Source organism: Pantherophis guttatus, chromosome 8, assembly GCF_059756535.1.
Source record: "Pantherophis guttatus breed Tessera chromosome 8, ASM5975653v1, whole genome shotgun sequence".
In the NCBI taxonomy this organism is placed as follows: Eukaryota; Metazoa; Chordata; class Lepidosauria; order Squamata; family Colubridae; genus Pantherophis; species Pantherophis guttatus.
Window position 1 is genome coordinate 73,038,846 of NC_142070.1, and position 19,447 is coordinate 73,058,292.

Sequence of the window (19,447 nt, forward strand, 5' to 3'; positions counted from 1 at the left end):
CTTAACAGACGTATAAAGTTGAACAAAATGATTGTTGATCTAGTCAACTTGAAGCTGTTCTGCCCCAGCTTCAGATTCCCAGAGAATGTGACACACACCAAGCTTCACAAACACTGTTTAATTCCAAACAAACCCCTTTCAAGAATGCAGGTTTCCCGTGCAAAGGGTCCTTATCAAAGTTATTAAGAACAAAGTCCGACAAAGGTTGGCAACCAGCCCAGAAAACCAGATATGAGAAATCGCTCGCTCTCCAAGATGCTCTGTAGTAATGAGACGTCGTTTCCAGCAAGAAAGCACTAGCTGCGGGCGACTTAAATAGGCTAAGGGAGCGGCCAATTATCCTCAAGCCCTACTCTTGAGTAGACCTCCTCCTCCTCCTGAGTAGCCACTCCTGCCTTTTGGCAGCCCTGCATGCCCGAGCATTGAGGAGAGGCTCCTCCACTTCGCTCTCTCCACTGGAAGGAGCCTCTGGAGGTTCTGACGTCCCTGGCTGAGTCTCTGCCTCTGGCATCACATCCTCTTCGGCCTCCTCGCTGTCCGACGCGAGCGCTAGCTGCGCAGTCTGCTGGCGCGACACCACACCAGCCTCCTCGTCGGCGGGATCAGCCACGATCCGCGCAGGTCGCTGGCGGGCCACAACAGAAGTCAAGTGAAACAACGTGTGTAGAACCGCTGTATGAGATATCGTTCTTGATGTTTTTCAGAATTCTCTCTGAGTCTCAAAAAAAAGTTACTTTTTTTTTAAAAAAAAATCACATTATCTTTAATGAATCATCTCATTAATGCAGCTGCAACTTTGTTCATATACCGAGGCAGGAAAAGCAACGGGCTGCTCTAGAGATGCTGCTGTTATCTACGAGCATGCTTGAAACATGCAGAATCCTTAAACATTTCTTCTTCCCAGGCAGAATATTATCCTTTCAAATGAGCTTAATAAAATAAAAAATGCAGTAACTCAAGAGTGCTAAATTAGTAATACTGGACCCAGGAAGCAAACAAAGATAAATTATTCACTGTTGTAATCCCAATTATCCACAGGTCTTGGTTTTTAACAGCTTCTGTTTTTTTGCAGTTTGGTCACCACACTATAAAAAGATGTGGAGACTCTAGAAAGAGTGCAGAGAAGAGCAACCAGGATGATTAGGGGACTGGAGACTAAAACATACGAAGAACGGTTGCAGGAACTGGGCATGACTAGTCTAGTGAAGAGAAGGACCAGGGGAGACATGATAACAATCTTCCAATATTTGATGGGCTGTAACAGAGGAGGGGATCAAGCTATTTTCCAAAGCACCAGAAGGCCAGACAAGGAATAATGGATGATGGAAACTGATCAAGGAGACATTCAACCTGGAAATAAGGAGACGTTTTCTGACAGTGAGAACATTCAGCCAATGTTGTCTTTGGACGTTGTGGGAACTCCATCACTGGAAGCTTTCAAGAAGAGACCGGACTGCCATTTGTCAGACATGATGTAGGGTCTCCTGCTTGGGTGGGGTGCGGTTGGACTAGATGACCCACAAGGTCCCTTCCAACTCGGTTAATCTGTAAACTACATTCCCTGCGGTAGTATTTTGATCACAGCACACAGGGATCTTTACCTATTGTCAACAGTACATTTGCCTCAATTATTGTAATGGCCCAAAGGAAGTTGAATTGCTTATTTTCTTCAGAAAGCTGAATGCCCTTCAGACTGGAAATTTAGCACAGGTAATCCTCGATTTAACCACAATGGAGCCCCAAAGTTTATTGCTGTTAAGTGAGACGTGCGAAGTAAATTTCGTCCCATTTTATGACCTTTCTTGCCTTCGTTGTTAAGTGAATCATTGCAGTTGATCAGTTAGCAACCCGGTTGTTAAGCGAATCTGACTTCCCCATGGATTTGGCTTGTCCGAAGGTCACAAGAGGGAATCACATGACTTTTGGGAGACAGCAAGGGTCATAAATAATGAATCAGTTGCCAAGCATCTGAATTTTGAGATCACGTGGATCACGGGGATGCTGGAAAGGTTGTAGCTGTGAAAAACGGTCACTTTTTCCAGTGCCGTTGTAACTTTGAATGGTCACTAAACAAAATGTAAGTTGAGAATTAATCTGTACAGTATTCAGACGGCAGTGCAGTAAAGTGTCATTACTATTGGGAGCTATTCTTTTTTTTGTCCACTAGATGGAGCACTCTAGCCATTTCTCAGACTAGAGTAGAGTAGAGTAGAGTACAGTAGAATAGAATAGAATAGAATAGAATAGAATAGAATAGAATAGGACAGGACAGGACAGGACAGGACAGGACAGGACAGGACAGGAATAGGAATAGGAATAGGAATAGGAATAGGAATAGGAATAGGAATAGGAATAATAGGAATAGGAATAGGAATAGGAATAGGAATAGGAATAGGAATAGGAATAGGAATAGGAATAGGCTAGGATAAGCCATCTGGAGATGCCTCCCAGTCACACCTCTCCAGGTGCAGGGCAGCATGTCCTTGACTCTCTGAGAAAGGAAGGTTATTATGACTACCTCTCTCCCCTGCTCCATAAATCCCCCCTCCCAGTCTCCCACAGTACTAAATGTGGCAGGCCTGAAGGCCCAATGCAAAAGATGGCTGCCAGGCCTGACAGCATTACCATTTCAACCTCATGGGCTGTTTTTCGAATTTTGAGCCAACGTTTGTAAGTAAAAGGGACGCGGTGGCTCAGTGGCTAAGACGCTGAGCTTGTCGATCGAAAGGTCGGCAGTTCAGCGGTTCGAATCCCTAGTGCCGCATAACGGGGTGAGCTCCCATTACTTGTCCCAGCTTCTGCCAACCTAGCAGTTCGAAAGCACGTAAAAAATGCAAGTAGAAAAATAGGCACCACCTTTGGTGGGAAAGTAATAGCGTTCCGTGCGCCTTTGGTGTTTAGTCATGCCAGACACATGACCACGGAGATGTCTTCAACAGCACTGGCTCTTCGGCTTTGAAACAGAGATGAGCACCGCCCCCTAGAGTCAGGAACGACTAGCACATATGTGCGAGGGGAACCTTTATCTTTACCTTATTTGTACTTAATTGAATTTGCACCACTAGTTAAATAAGCCTTGATTCGTTAAAAGGATACACTTGCCGTGCTGTGCAGTTTATGCTTGATATAAATTCATTATACCGTTTACACTGTCACTTGATATCTGGATCACAAACTAGCTAACCTCAAAAGTGTGTTTTCCACCCGCCCACCCCCAAAAAGGCAACTGGACTTTTCTTATTTGTTTGTTTTTTTTCTTTGAAAATGTTTCGTTCTGTTGAAAGAAATCTCCTTCTGGGTTCTGCTCCAAGTGGGGAAACAGATGCTGGAAACATGGAGACTGCTTGGAAAGATGGTTTAATGGTGGACAGGATCACATGGCTTGAGTTCCTGAACAGAAAAGGGGGCAGATACAGTAAATCCTCGGGTTTTTATGCTCTCTCTGGCTCTGCATTTCCTGGGGCCCCGAAAGAGTATCCTGATTGGTTGTCAGACTCCCAGGGGGTGGGAGCCTTGCTGGCTGATGGTCACATGTGCTTCCCAGGTCACATGTGGTGAGTTTCTGCTGCTATTGTGTAGAGGGCTAATCCTATCTTTGTTGGATCTTTGGCAATTCCTACTATGGCTCTGCCTGAAGGAGGTAGATCTTTATTATGTAGAATAGACTGGCCCAGGCCTTAATGGCCCATTGACAAAGGGCGGGGGGCAGGAAGATGGGAGCTGCTTTGTCTGTAAAATATGCTTCTCCATTTCTCATCCAGGGAAATATAATATTCTGCCTTTTTCATATTTCCTAAAATATTTCACTCTTCCAGGAAAGGGGTGGGTGCTAACTTCCTACAGTTCCTCATCCAAGTTTAGTTTAGTTTTATTTGATTTGTATACCGCCCTACTCCCGAAGGACTCAGGGCGGTGAACAGCCATAGGATAAAAAACATAAATACAAAATTTAAAACTGAATAAAATCGATATTAAACAATTTGACCGAAGACAGATTTAAAACACCCCAACAAATTAAAAACGAATTAAAATTTACATTTTAAAAAGGGAAAAAAGGGAAACAGTTAGGCCAGGCCAGCCTGATGGAATAAAAAGGTATTGAGAGCGCGGTGGAAGGTGCGTAGATCCGGGATCCTCCGTATCTCTGGGGGGAGCTCGTTCCACATAGTAGGTGCCCCCACAGAGAAGCCTCTCCCCCTGGGGACCGCCAGTTGACATTGTTTGGCCGACGGCACCCGGAGGGGCCCCTCTCTATGAGAGCGTACCGGCCGGTGGGAGGCTACTGGTGGCAGCAGGCGGTCCCGTAAGTAACCAAGTCCTAAGCCATGGAGCGCTCTAAAGGTGGTAACCAAGACCTTGAAGCGCACCCGGAAGACCACCGGGAGCCAGTGCAGCTCGCGCAGGAGAGGTGTTACATGGGAACGCCATGTCGCTTATGGCGGTTATGGGAGCGGTTATGGGAGCGGTTATCCAAGAAGCTTCATCGGTTCCCTTGGATGAAAAGTTAAACGTTTTCAAACAAAACGCCAAGAAAACACAGTTGCCTTTTGGAAAAAGCGTCTTTGGGACAACCGTGATCCAGATGATTGAGAAACTCCGTAAACGAAATAGAAACCAATCCTAAATCTATGAGTGTACACAGAATGCTAAACTGTATACACTTACAATAACAAAATCTCAAAATGCAGATAGTGATGCCTTCACTTAAGTCTTTGTAACTCGCACTCCCAATCTGCCTCCCCAGATTTCATCTGGGCAAGAAGAAGAAGAAGAAAGAAAGAAAGAAGACATTTTTCTGAATCCTCTGAAAAAGATGAGGAAGAGTGAAATGGTGAATATCTTGTCAAAACACGGAGTTTAAGAGCCTTTGGTGATCAGAGTTGAGTCCTCTAAAGCCTTTCTCCCCATATACAATTGTTCTATACTTTTCATCCAGCAGAGGGCAGGCTGTTAAATCTCGGAATGGATATGCTGTGTGGACGGAGGGTTTTAAAGTAGAAAACTGTTTAGCTAATTAAATGCTCCATTCTCAAGATTGTAAAAGCATGGAACTCAAAGACACATCTGTTGGGGCATCTCTATCCCTAAGGCTTGCTGGCTTGCTGGCTTGCTTGCTTCCTTGCTTGCTTGCTTCCTTCCTTCCTTCTTTTCCCTCTTTCTCTCTTTCTCTCTCTCTCTCTTTCCTTCCTTCCTTCTTTCTCTTTCTCTTTCTTTCTCCTTCCCTCCCTCCCTCTTTCTTTCTTTCTTTCCTTCCTTCCTTCATTTCTCTCTCTCTTTACTTCCTTCCTTCCCTTCCTTCCTTCCTTCTTTCTCTCTCTTTACTTCCTTCCTTCCCTTCCTTCCTTCCCTTCCTTCCTTCCCTTCCTTTCTTCCTTCCTTCCTTCCTTCCTTCTTTCTTTCTTTTTTCTTTCTTTCTTTCTCTCTCTCTCTTTGCTTCCTTCTTTCTTTCTCTTTCTCTTTCTTTCTCCTTCCCTCCCTCCCTCCTTCTTTCTTTCTTTCCTTCCTCCCTCCCTCCCTCTTTCTTTCTCTCTCTTTCTCTCTCCCTCTTTCTTTCTTTCTCTCTCTCTCTGTTTCTCTCTCTCTCTTTTCTTTCTCCCTCCCTCCCTCTTTCTTTCTCTCTCTCTCTTTCTTCCTCCCTCCCTCCCTCTTTCTTTCTCTCTCTTTCTCTCTCCCTCTTTCTTTCTTTCTCTTTCTCTTTCTTTCTCCTTCCCTCCCTCCTTCCTTCTTTCTTTCTTTCCTTCCTTCCTCCCTCTTTTTTCTTTCTTTCTCTCTTTCTCTTTCTTCCTCCCTCCCTCCCTCTTTCTTTCTTTCTTTCTTTCTTTCTTTTTTCTTCCTCCCTCCTTCTTTCTCTCTCTCTTTCTCCCTCCTTCTTTCTTTCTTTCTTTCTTTCTCTTTCTTTCTTTCTTTTCTATCTCCCTCTCTCTCTCTCTTCCTTTTCTCTTCCTCTTTCTTTCTTATTTAGCATATCGTATATCATACATGGACTAGCAGTATTTATTTACATTTCATCTACATTAGTAGAACCCAGTAAAATATAAACATTAAAAAAATCTAGGTTGAAATAATGTCAAGGGCTATCTAACCTTTGAAGCATAGCATCGTTTATAAGACTTCCAGTGGTGCAGTGGCTAGATTGCGGTACAGGCAGTCCTCAACTTACAACCACAATTCACAGTTTAACCTTTTTATTGGGTTATAAGATAAAATGCAAAAGTAAATAGGAAGACACGGGGGGGGGGAGAGGAGGAGAGAAAAGTGAGGAGAAATTTGGGAAAAGAAAAGAAGAAACTGACTTACGACTCCAGCTATTGCAGTAAAAAAAGGCATCAAAACACAACTTTTTTGTTTTTCCATAATAATATAAACTAGCCATTTCTATAAAAACACATCAATATAATAGGTAAAACCCAAAATCATCGTTTCATTTTTTTCCCCACTTCAAACACAAAAGTTCAGAAGCGGTCTCCATGTGGAAACAAAGGTACTTATATTCTTTCCCTTTAACCAAAAGGGTCGATTTTGCCATTTCTACCAACCCCATTAGCTTCTGCAGCCATTCGTCCATAGTGGGAACTCAAATTGTCCTTTCATTTTTGTGCGTATAATAGTCTTGCTGCGGTCAACATATATAAGAACAAAGTTCCTTTTTTTTTTTTCCTCCGGGTTTTTTTCCATTAAACCCAAAAGTAAAGTTTCTGGTTTCATTTTTGATTTTCATTTTAAGAATTTTCTGCATTATAATATGAACCTTACTCCAAAATTTCTTTGCTTCATCACATGTCCACCGTGGTGGGATTCAGCCAGTTCGCACCTATTTGGGAGAACCGGTTGTTAGAAGAAATCATATTTTTTTTCCCCACTTTACAGGGCTAATCCTGTAAGGAAGGCAGGAAGGAAACGTTCTGCTGTTGTTTCTAGCCTAATCTTTATTGCCCTGCTTACAGAAACTGCCTCTCTGGTTAAGCCTTGTTACATTGTAACAGCTAAGGCACTTCACCCATAGACGTGAGTGATGTTAAATTGGCCATGCCCACACAGTCACATGACCACTGAGCCACACCTACCCAGCTGGTCATTAGGGCAGAGAACTAGTTGTTAAATTATTTGAATCCCACCACTGCATGTCCACCATAAATGGTAAGACGTTCCTTCTTCGCTTTTACGCTTCCAACATTCATTTGAAATACCTTTATGCATTCTGGATAACTTATCCAGAGTTAAACACCAGCGATACATCATAAAATTTTTCTTTTAAATTATAGTGTAGTGTAAATTTTAAACCTTTCATCCACATATTTTCCCATTGCTCAAGCATCACATTATGTCCAAAATTCCTTGCCCACTGAATCATACAATGTTTTACATGTTCACTTTCCAAATTCAATTTCAATAACATCGTATAAAATCTTAGCAATAATATGAGCTCATCGCTACCACAAAGTAAGCTTTCCAATTCATTTTTGGCAAAATCAAACCCACAACTCTTTTTTTATCTGATTTAAATCAGTCTTTAACTTATAGACCGCAACGGAGCCCCAAAGTTATGTTGCTAAGTGAGATATTTGTTAAGGGAGTTTTGCCCCGTTTTACGACCCTTGCTTGCCATATTTTCTGAAGTGAAACGCTGTGCTTGTTCAATTAGTAACACGGTTGTTAAGTGAATCTGGCTTCCCTATTGACGTTATCTGTTGTTGTGGCTCCATTACCTGAGCCTGTGTCATCGGCAGGAGAGGACTCCGAGAGTGAAGGAGAGGAGTTGGCAAGGCCTCCCTCTCCAGAACCCTCCTCTCTGGCAATGCCTTCAGTGTCCACCGAAGGGCAAGAGATAGGGCCAGGGCCAAGCACGTCCACGCAGCCACAGGTGGACCGTGAGGAGGGTAATGAGTCTTGGCTGGATCCTCGGCAGCGTTGCAGAGATAAGCGCGCGCAACAGAAGAAAAGGCGTGCCAGAGATTAGGCTGAGTCACTGGACCACACCCCACAGGGTATAAAAGGGGGTGGGGTGCCATTCAGACTCTGTGACAGACAAAACTAACTACTATCGAGTCACATTGCATCTTTGGAAACAACATTATCGGCCTTGGATTTATTTTACGAACTGGACAATTCTTGACTGTGTGTATTTTGTTTATTGAGTAAAAGTTCTTGGCAAGCAGCTACTGGATTGCTGCCAAGCATCTTATCGGAAGAATTGGTTGTCTGCCAGTTTATTTAACCCCCGGCTGTCTGTTTGTGTGTGTGTGAGAGAGAGAGACGGGGACAGAACACCTGTCAGAAGGTCTCAAAAGGTGTTCTGTCCCAGCTACGGACCCCAAAGAACGCAGCACACACAAAGTCTGTTCAAACCTTAATTTACTGAATAAACCAGTCTTTTACAACAACGGCTGTTAATTAACTGCATTAACAGCCACCAAGAATTCAAAGAATAATAACTGAAAGCTTACTATGGTTGGCAGAATGCCCAGAAGCAATTTGCAGGAAGCTGAGAAGATAAGCAAGACAAGACACGAAGGTATGTGAACTAAGTTGTTCCCTGCAAATTGCTCCAGTCGGCGTTCCTCCTTAAATAGGCTAAGGGAGTGGCCAATTAGCCCCAAGCCTTACTCTCGAGGAGACCTCCTCCTGAGGAGCCACTCCTGCCTTTTGGCAGCTCTGCACACCCATGCATTGAGAACAGGGTCCTCCTCTTCTTCCTCTTCACCCATGGAAGCTTCTGGAGGTTCTGAAGGCCCTGGCCGAATCCCCGCCTCTGGCACCACATCTTCTCCAGCCTCCTCATTGTCCAACTCGAGCGCCAGCTGCACAGGCTGCTGGCGCAGCACCACACCAACCTCCTCGCTGTCGGAATCAGCTACTAGCTGCACAGGCCGCGTACAGGCCACAACGAAAGGGGATCATGTGACCCCAGGACACTGCAACCGTCATAAATGTGAGTCAGTTGTCAAGCATCTGAATGTAAATCACATGGCCATGGGGATGCTGCAACAGTCATAAATCTGAAAAAATGGTCATAAGTCACTTTTTTTTCTGTGCCATTGTAACTTCAAACGTCACTAAGTGAATCGTTGTAAGTCAAGGACTACCTGTACTGGGGCCAAAATGGTTCCCAGATGGGGATAGGAGTCATAATTTGGCTGCTAGTTCTAAGGAAGGCTAAAAGATTTATTTCCAGTCTTTCCCACTTTCCACCCCCCTGGATATTCAGTTTTAATTTGATCATCGGTCATCTTCGGAAGCGTATCTTGCAATCTGATGCTGAAGAACCACAGGAAGTCCTCGTCTTAATGGCCACAAAAGTAAGCCCAACATTTCTGTTCTTAAGCAAGACAATTGTTAAGCGAGCTTTGCCCCATTTTACGACTTGTCCTGCCCTCATTGTTAAATGAATCGCTGCATGTCTTAAATCAGGGCTTAACGGGGGGGCGGTTGGGTGAATCTGGCTTCTCCATCGGCTTTATTTGTCAGAAGGTCGCAAAAGGTGATCCCATGAGCCCGGGATATTACAGCGTCCAAATTTCCCATCGTTTTTCACACTTACGATCCCATCGTAAGTGTGAAAAACGGTCATAAGTCACTTTTTTCAGCACCATTGTGACTTCAAATGGTGTCACAGTCCCATTGGAGCTTGAGTCCACAGAAGAGGATGGACATCCTCTTGTCCATCCAGAGCTGGACATGATGGACACTGAGGGGGTGGCTTCGTTGGCTTCGGAGGAACACGTAGAGGACGAGGGAGTCCCTGGTCCCTCGGGCTTGGGACAGCTTGCCAGCAGGGAGGAACAGAGGCAGGACAACCAAGAGAGGGCAGGCAGTGGAGATGAGCTCAGGCAATGAGCAAGGATCACCCCCTCCTGATCCACGAGCACGGAGAGTGGAGAGGAGTCTGGAACAGCGCAGGCCGACCCGACAACTTGGGAGGAAAGCGCCCCGCCCCTCTTCACAAGACAAACTTGGGGACTGAGTCATAAGGAGATGCTGTGGGGAGGGGTGTTTGTCGCGAACAATCACTGAATTCGTGGAGTTTTGTGTGCCGTTGCCGACTTTTGGATTTGCTGGACTTCTTGCCTTATTCCTTGCTTCCTGGATTCATTGACTTATTCCTTTGCCCCGCTGGACTTCTTGCCTTGAAGACGTTGTGCTAACAGCGTTTAGCTGGACTACTTGCAGCCAGGGGCTGCTGGAAGGATGTGTATGTGTGTCAGAGATGGGTTCTCCTTACCTTTACTACCGGTTCGCAGCGGAGCCACTTGCATAGTTTTTAGCTTTATTTGTTTTCGGATGATTCAGTTAGGAAGGCATTATGGTCATTTCCAAAGCCGCTTGCTTTGCTTTGTATATTTTGGGGTTTCTGACTCAGCCAAGTAAGTGCCGAATGATTTGGCTGCTCGCTTTCATTTTCCTATCCAGAGGTTTTTGGTTTTTTTTAAATAAACTTTCAGAAGGAACTGAAAGAATGCTACTTCTGAGCCAGACTATTTTTCAAAGTGGGCGTTCTCGGCGTCCTGCGAAATTTCTGCAAAACTGTAGAGGCTCCTTTTCTGTAGAAAACCAAGGAAAACCTGCATTGTGCAATTGTGACAAATTGTTTTCATTTGTTGTGGCTTTCCCATCCTTAAATGCGATATGTGGTCCCTGATGCTTTTGTGTTTGAGTGAGCGTATTTCCAAAAGGGTTATACATGTAGTCCTTGATTTACGACCAAAATTTGCCAAGCAAGACAGCTGTGAAGTGAGTTTTGCCCTTCTTTCTTTCTTTCTTTCTTTCTTTCTTTCTTTCTTTCTTTCTTTCTTTCTTTCTTTCTTCATTCATTTATTTATTTATTTATTTATTTGTTGAATTTATATACCGCCTTTCTCCCCGAAGGGACTCAGGGCGGTGAACAGCCGAAAATTAAAATAACATACAATATAAAAGTTAAGATAACTAAAAATAAATTAAATTAATCGGCCTCCCAATTTAAAACCCCAAGCTATATGATTAAAAACTAACCCATAAAAACCTATTCAGGCCAGGCCTCTTTAAGGTCTTACTTACTTTAAGGTCTCTCTTACTACAGTTGTTAAGTGAATCACTGCAATTAAGTGAGTAACATGGGTTGTGAAGTGAGTCTGGCTTCCCCGTTGACTTTGAAGGTTGTAAAAGGAGATCATGTGACCAGGGGTGGGATTGAAAAATTTTAGCAACCGGTTCTCTGCCCAGTTGCTGGGTGGGCGTGGCCATGGGGGAGTGGCCTAGTTGTCTTCTTGCACCATGGGTGAGGGGGCATTTTTGTCCTCCCCAGGCTCCGGAGACTTTTCTCAAGCCTCTGGGAGGGCGAAAATGGCCTCCCCTGGGCTTCAGAAGCCGGAAATGGGCCCATTTCTGGACTTCCGGTACTTCCGGTAGGCCCGTTTTCCACCCTTCCAGAGCCTCCGCGTAGGCCCTGCACTTACCTGGTATCCAAAACAGGCCGCGTGGAGACTCCTGAGAGGGGCGGGGTGGGATCGGCAGGGTCAGCCAGTCCTTGCAACTACTGGTTCGATGAACCAATGTAAAATTAACATCTGGTTCGCTCGAACTGGTGTGAACCAGCTGAATCCAACCCCTGCATGTGACCCCGGGACACTGCAACCATCGTAAATGGGAGTCAGTTGTCAAGCATCCGAATGTAAATCATGGAGCCATGGGGATGCTGCAATGGTCATAAGTGTGCAAAAATGGTCATAAGGGACTTGTTGTGACCCAGGCCCAAGTAGTTAGTATTAAATACAAACAGTTCGAAAACAAACAGATTTTATTAGAACAGCTGAGAATTAACTCATTCTCAGCATAGTCCACACTAAATTAAAGCAAATTCTTCAAAACACCATTCCACAGTTTATCTCCGACCTTGGGATAATTAGGTAAACTGCCAAAGGCTTTTCTTGGCAAAAGTTCAGAAGTAGAAGACGCCGACAAGAAATGAATACAGTGAAACACAAAGCAAATCTCTCAACATTGTTTTCCGGCAAAGAGGCCAAGAGCCGTTGCTGGTCTTTTAAGTCTTATGGGAGGGGCCAATCATCTCTTGGCCCTACTCCCGAGTCATCCTCTCTGCTTTAGCTGCTCCTGCCTTCTGGCAGCTCTTCTCATACGTGCACTAGGAACAGGCTCCTCCTGTTCCTCTTCCTCTCTGCTGTCAGCCTCTGGAGGCTCCGAAGTCTGCACATCACTCCCTGATGGTCCTGGCCCCATCTCTGCCTCCGATGCAGAGCCCTCATCCGGGCCTTCCCCAGCCTCCAGGACTGGCCCATGTTGTTCCTCAGCCTCATCGCTGTCCAATTTGGATAAGTCTAAGAGCCATGGGCTTGGAATACCATTGGGTTCCTACTAACAAACATTAAGTCAATTTCCACTGATAAATATAGACCCGGGACATGTAAATGCCTCTCTTTTTGCAGCTGATACAGACACGGGCTTGGAATACCATTGGGTTCCTACTAGTAAACATTAATCGGCTGTCAAAATGGATTACCATCACCTTTATTGTGCCTGAATTCCCCCCGTGACATTGTAGACACTTCTGAATTAATTCAGAATTCTGAATTAATAGGGTGGGACTGGCTCCCTAACCACAGCTTCCTCTTGCAGACACGCTTCTTCTCCTTTTCCGTGGCCAAACGGCAGGAGTTAGTGGCTACTAGGGAAAAATAAGTTTTTTTTGGTCTGCTTAACTTCCCTGTTTTGAAAAAGGTTTGCCTGCTGTCGTTTTGTAGATCGATTCCAGATGAAAAACTTTTACTCTCTGGTTTAAAATCCTGAAGCTCGAAACTGCAGGTTTTCATTAGTCTTTTTCATTGGCTGTGGGTTTATTATTATTATTATTATTATTATTAAATAACAATCTGATTTTGGTTACATGAAGTCTTGTTAATGCTTTGTGATCTGCCTAGGGGGGAAAAATGGTTTTGCACTGCAGGTAGTCTATGATAATACCATACAGAATTTGGACCTCGTCCTCCATATTCCTAACTCAAAATCAGGATGCGTAACATTGTACTATTGTTATTTATTACTCTATAAACTGCTTTGGGGGATGCTTTTGATAGTTGATCCCGTGTTTTCCCAAAAATAAGACACATTAGGGCTTATTTTCCAGTTAAATCTTACTTTTGGGAAAATACGGTATTAAATGCATCCATCTGGCTGACAATCTTTACTGGGGCTTATTTTGGGAGTAGGGCTTATATTTACGAGCATCCTGAAAAATCATACTAGAGCTTATTTTCCGGTTGAGTTTTATCTGAGGAGAAACAGGGTAGTTAAGGGAGTTGATAATTAAGCGAGTCATTTTTAATGACTCATTAGCTTCTCTTTAGAAATACATGCACTTCATTTTTTTCATCCATAAAGCAGTGGTGGGTTGCTACCAGTTCGCCCCGGATCGTGCGAACTGGTAGCAGCGGGCAGAGGTGAACCGGTAGCGAACTGGTAGTGATAGGTTTTGAAACCCACCCCCGCCCTTTGGGGCAAACCATAATAACATTGTGCAAAGAGTACATTAGTTTATAAGACAAAATATAACATCTACGAATAATACAGGTAATCCTTGATTTATGACCACAACTGAACCTAAATTTCATTCGCTAAGCAAGACAGTGGTGAGTTTTGCCCTAGTTTATGGCTTTCCTTGCCACCATTGTTAAGTGAATCACTGCCATCGTTAAGTTAGCAATGTGGTTGTTAAGCGAATCTGACTTCCCCCCCATTGACTTTGTCAGAAGGTCAAAAGAGGAACATTGCAATTATCCTAAATACAAGTTGCCTTCGACTTACAACAGTTCACTTAATGACCATTTGAAGTCGCCCGAATCGGTCCAAACTGGCAGCAGCCCACCATTCTGCATGCATGCGCGCACGTGTGCTGGAAACCGGAAGAGCAGCCGCCCGGTGCACATGTGCGCAGGCCACCTAGTCTACCAATTTCTGGCATGCATGTGCACGTGAAAACCAGCTGGCCGGTGCGCATGCACATGCCGGAAACCGGAAGATCATCTTCCCGACGTGCAAATGCGCCTTGGGCGATTGCTCTTCCGGTTTCCGGCACTCCGTGTGAAGACCAGCTGGCCGGTGCACCGGAACCCAAAAGAGCAAAGGGCGACGGCTTGCATGCCCAGAGAAATGGCTCTGCATGACACTTCCAGCACATGTGCCATAGGTTCGCCATCACAGCCCTATACTATTCCTGAAGTGCTCCGCAGTCTGTACATCACTCCCCGATGGCCCTGGCCCCATCTCTGCCTCCGACGCAGAGCCCTCCTCCGGGCCTTCCCCAGCCTCCAGGACTGGCCCATGTTCTTCCTCAGCCTCATCGCTGTCCGACTCCGCTGCCAGCTCCGCAGGCTGCGGGCGGACCACAACAGACACTGGATCCATCCTCCAACCAGCGTGATCTCCGTCTACGCTCTGTTTATCAGTTCACGTCTGTCGAGTAAGTAGAGGTCATTCAGAAAAAATACACGTTCTAATCAGTGGTGATATTCAACCGGCTCAAACCGGTTCAAGCGAACTGGTAGCGGCGACTTGCAGGTGGGCCTGCCCATCTGCCCTGGCGCTATGCCGTCCTATTTAGCCATGTTTTCTAAGCCATGCGCATGTGTGCAAGCCGCGCGTGCGAGCAAAGCGCGGAAGGCATGTGTCTGAGCTAAGTGAAGTGCGCATGCACGTGTGCGCACATTCACATTTTTTGTCCGCAGCGAACCGGTGGTAAAATTATTTGAAAACCCACCTCTGGTTCTAATCTTTTACAACTGTCCTCTTTTCACTACATGCATATAATCATCATAACCATAAGTTTATTTTGTCAAGCACATATAAGATAACAGGTAAAAGTATAAACGTAATTGGAATACATGAAAAGAGGAAGTAAAAAGGAATATTAGGACAGGGACGGTAGGCACGCTGGTGCACTTATGCACGCCCCTTACAGACCTCTTAGGAATGGGGTGAGGTCCACAATAGACAGTTTAAGGTTAAAGTTTTGGGGGTTTGGGGAAGAAATCACAGAGTCAGGTAGTGCATTCCAGGCGTTGACCACTCTGTTACTGAAGTCGTATTTTCTGCAGTCTAGTTTGGAACGGTTTACCTTGAGTTTTTATCTATAATTTGCTCATGTATTGCTGTGGTTGAAGCTGAAGTAGTCATTGACAGGAAGGACATTGTGGCAGATAATTTTATGTACTATGCTTAGGTCAGACTGAAGTCGGCATAGTTCTAAGTTGTCTGAGCCCAGAATTTGGAGTCTGGTAGCATAAGGTACTTTATTGCGGTTAGAGGAATGGAGGACTCTTTTTGTAAAATATCTCTGGACTCTCTCGATTGTATTTATGTCCGATATGCATCCTTGTTTATATTTTCTAGCTTTTCCTTTTTCCATGAGAGATTCCTTCTATGATCTAAAATATCTCTTGCAAACCTCTAGCAGCTCAGCAGAAATATTACAAAGGTACACAACAACAAAATAAATAGGTGGAATCGAAGTGTGAAAGGACCCTTGGCAGAGGCTCATACAATTTGCAGAGTCAATGCCTGCATGCTATAGAGACCTCCTCACTGGGGGTTGTTTTAGCCATATGGAAACCATTTACGTTTCTATTTTCCCTCAGGCAACTTTGAGTGCTATAAATTACAGGAAAGAATGGCCTTTTTATGAGTTCATTTATTTATTTATTTATCTTGCTTTCTCTCCAGCTTGGCCCGTGTTCATGCTTCATGACTAATAGGGAGGCGCATTTTTTGGGGAAAAAATCAACGGGGGAAATCCCATATCAAATACAGGGTAAAGAGCTAGGAAATCTGAAGATTTGCTAAATTTATAACTCACCGTTCTTCCAAGCTGTTCGAGAAAACGAAGCAGGAGACCCCATTCTTACCGCTACCTGCAAAGATTGATTAGAGTAAGGAATTTTTCAGCCAGTGGAAGCAATTACCTGGATCCAGAAAACCACACTGGCTAAATCAGATAAATTAAGAGTTCAGAACTCTTAATCTCACCTATTTTGAATGTAACAGGAAGACAATCCTTTTTTTTTTAATTATATATTTTTTTATTTTATACACAAACATTTAATACATCAGTCATTCTTTCCAGGCGACATCGCAGTGTTTTCTCCATGGCTTCATCTTTTTGTTGTTTTTTCTGTCTTCATTTTCACCAAATCTATTATAGCATTTCTCCACAAGTACATTAGTATTCTAATTATACCATTTTCTTACATAACTATTAGTTTGCTTATCTATATCTCTTTTCTAACCAATGGTAAAATTGATCCCATATCTTACAATATTCTAAATCATCTCTTTCTTTGATCATCGAAGTTAATCTATTCATTTCTGCACAGTCTAAAAATTTTTTAATTACTTCTCCTTCCAAAGGTATTTTTTCTGCTTTCCAATTTTGTGCAAAAACAATCCTTGCAGCTGTTATTACAGGAAGACAATCGTAATGGCTCCAGATGGTTCAGACTTAAACTTCCATTCCCAAAGAAAGGATTGCAAAAGTGATCAAAACTGAATGACAGACGATCTTGTATTTATTTTGGATCAACCACTGGACTCGGGCCTGAAATTATTATGCTTGATTAGAGAGTATGGGAAGGTAGCGGGATTATTGATGAATGAAGAAAAAACTAAAATCCTAGCGAAGAATACGACTCAGATGCAAAGGCAACAACTGGAGCAGTTAATGGGTTTAAAAATGACAAATAAAATTAAGTATCTGGGTATATGGTTGACTGCCAGATGCTCCTCCATAAAGGAGGATAACTATCTTCCTCTGTACAACCAGATGCTCAGAGATCTAGAAAGATGGAAAAATGTCCAGCTATCAATTTTGGGAAGGGTGGCAACCATTAAGATGTGCTTGTTACCCAAATGGCTATTTCTATTTCAAACAGCCCCGGTAAGGTTGAACAAAGAGTTTTTTACAAATTTGGATAGGAGTATATCCAAGTTTATCTGGCAGGGAAAGAAGCCGCGGATTGGACTTAAAATGTTACAAGAACCTAAAAACAGAGGAGGACTTGGACTCCCAAATTGGGAGCTTTATTACCAAGTAGCGAACTTGATTTGGGTGAAAGAATGGATGACCCTACAAAAGAGATGACTTTTGACATTTGAGGGAGCAGGTCTTCAACATGGCTGGCACTATTTTTTATGGCCGGGAGCGTCCAGCTGCCCCAGACACTTTGACGATCACTATTTACATAGGACTCTTGGGTACACTTGGGAAAAGATTAGAAGAAGAGTATATTCAAAAGTCCCATGTTGGATTTCAGCGCAGGAAGCTCAGATATACTCGACATTGTATAAAGGGGGGAAAACTTTGACTTATGAAGTCTTTTTGGACGCTGAGAGTAATCCGAAGTCACGAGAATTATTAACTCTCCAAGGATATAAGATAGATTGGTGGTCTTATTCCCAAGTGCACTCCAAGTATAAAAAAGATTTATATAATGAAGGAATTTACCGTAAAAGACAAGAATTGGATAATATTTTATTAGAAGGAGGGAAAGGGGTACTATCTAAATGTTACGCATATTTATTGTCTCTGCAGATAGGATAGGATGTAGTGAAGGATTGTATGATAGCGTGGGGGAGAAATTTTAGATATCCCCTTGACTTCCAGCAATGGGAACAGATTTGGTTGAAAAATATGAAATTAACCATGGCCTCCTCATATAAAGAAAACATATATAAAATGGTCTACCGTTGGCATCTCCCCTCTGCGAGACTAGCTAAAATGTTTCCTGGGACATCTTCCTGCTGTTGGAAATGCGGTTACAGTAATGGAACTTACTTTCATCAATGGTGGACCTGCCCGCGGTTAAATATTGGAAAAAAAATACGGCAGTGGATTTTGGAAATTACACAGATCAATCTGGAATTGAGACCCGAGATTCTCCTGTTGGGGGCAAAACCTTTGAATGTTAAATCAGGTATATGGTTCTTGTTGATTCACATTATTACTGCAGCAAGATTAGCGTTTGCGCAGGAGTGGAAAAATCAATACTTACCGATGGATTTGAAAATAATATATAAAATTAATGAGTGTGAGGAATCAGATAGATTAACTAGATTGATCAATGGTAAAAAAGATTCAGAATTTTATAACAGTTGGAAATTATGGTACGATTGGGTCCAGAAAAGGTGGGATAGAATAGATATATGATGGCAAGTATGTATGTATAAAGGAATGACTTTATATTTATGGACAATGTACTCACATTACACCATGGTGGCAGAATTGTATATTTCATTTGTGTATTGATGCATAGAATATATTAATAAAATAAAATTTAAGAAAAAACTGAATGACAGAAAAGAGAGGGTTATTGAAGATATTTAGAACCAGTGATGTCATATCTATGCCCAATGTTTTTAATTTTGAATGATTAATAAAAATCTTCTTTAAAAAAGAGAAGGTAGTTAATTAACTTGAACAGTCGTCCCAACATCGAGACGACTTCTATGGAAGTAAAAGTCAATGATCTGGATGAAGAGCAGGGGTGAAATCTACTTACCTTCCATACCGGTTCGGAAGTGGGCGTGCTGCGTCACGTCCGATTTTTAACCTTCTGCGCATACGCAAAGCCTTCTGGGGGTCAAAACCCAGGAAGTAACGACCTCCGGGAGGGTGGGCGGAGCCTCGCGCTAGCGCCACTACCAGTTCACCGAACCACACACCACTGGTGCTACTGGCTCGGGCGAGCTGGACAAAACCGGAAGGATTTCACCACTGATAAAGAGGTAAACAAGGATTCTGAATCTTTGGTCCTTCAAGGGGGGAATTAGCTAGTAAGATCAAAAATCCTTCATCAGCCTTTCCATTCTTGGCTGTTCTCCCTAATAAATTCCCCAAGGCCTACATCTCCACCCAGCCTAACTGTCTTATTTATAATCTGGAAGCTCAAGTTGGCTGGGGCCACAAATTAGAACAGCTAGGGAAACATTTTTTGACGGAGAATTCTTGAAGGACAGAAGAATTCCTGCGACCCTCCTTGCTCACGGCCCCAGTTGCACAAGGAACTTTGTTTCCAGCCCCCTCATCTCATCTGGTGGACAGATGAAAATAATGTAGTTGAAGGTTTTCTGCTTTATGTAAAAGGAAATGACTGCTTCAGTTAATGGGTGAAGAATGATGGTTTCAGTTGTAGGAAGTTAGCACCTACCCATCTCCTAGGACAATGAGATATTTTAGGAAATATTAAAAAGGGCAGAATATTTCCCCTAAAAGGGAGGCAGAAACTCAACCCACTCGCCCCTACATTTGTCAATGGGCCATTAAGGCCTGGGCCAGTCTATTCTACATAACAAAGATCTACCTCCTTCAGGCAGAGCCATAGTAGGAATTGCCCAAAGCCCTTTCATTACATCATCACCCAGCAAGAGTCAACCAAGCCTGGGACTCAAAAGACAACCTACAAAGTTA